Source organism: Anoplopoma fimbria, unplaced genomic scaffold (genome assembly GCF_027596085.1).
Source record: "Anoplopoma fimbria isolate UVic2021 breed Golden Eagle Sablefish unplaced genomic scaffold, Afim_UVic_2022 Un_contig_5200_pilon_pilon, whole genome shotgun sequence".
Taxonomy (NCBI): Eukaryota; Metazoa; Chordata; class Actinopteri; order Perciformes; family Anoplopomatidae; genus Anoplopoma; species Anoplopoma fimbria.
In genome coordinates this window covers 1-522 of record NW_026548808.1, presented here as the reverse complement: position 1 = coordinate 522, position 522 = coordinate 1, and the positions used below count along the sequence as shown (strand labels likewise).

The window sequence follows — 522 nt, the reverse complement described above, 5'->3', positions numbered from 1 at the left end:
TGCTGTCAGAAGTGGGATTCGAACCCACGCCTCCAGTGGAGACTGCGACCTGAACGCAGCGCCTTAGACCGCTCGGCCATCCTGACAGAATAAAACCTAAGTTTAGTGGAAATTTCCATAAATATCATGAGGTACTACATTAAATGGGTCATGAGATAGTTCATTCTTTGTATACTATGCCATGATATATCATATCTCAACTTTGGCCGCAATGCAGCTGCCTTTCTCCCTTCAGGCAATGCCTTTGCCATGCATTCAAGTGCACATGCCTAGTAGATTACTTTGTCACATTAAGGCCATATTTCTAATGTTTACATCGGGATTGTAGGATTTGACCAAACAATAAGTAGTTGTTGCAATGATTAGTTTCCAGAGTTGTAAAATCCGGTCTGTGAGTTATCTAAACTGTTGTGCTTTTTTTGGCAACCAAAAGCCTTTAAATGCATTCATCTGTTCCGCCACCTTGGCGTCTTGAGTCAGAATGGTGTCGTTGACAAATAACACAGCCCCTTGTGTTATTTT

The 522-nt window shown here is 42.0% G+C and overlaps 1 non-coding gene across 1 annotated transcript; it reads right to left on the bottom strand.

Annotated features, from left to right (window-relative positions):
* Positions 1–3: 3 nt before the first annotated feature.
* Positions 4–86, bottom strand: trnal-cag (transfer RNA leucine (anticodon CAG)). The gene has a single exon. It is a non-coding gene; the product is annotated as a tRNA-Leu (tRNA).
* Positions 87–522: the final 436 nt, after the last annotated feature.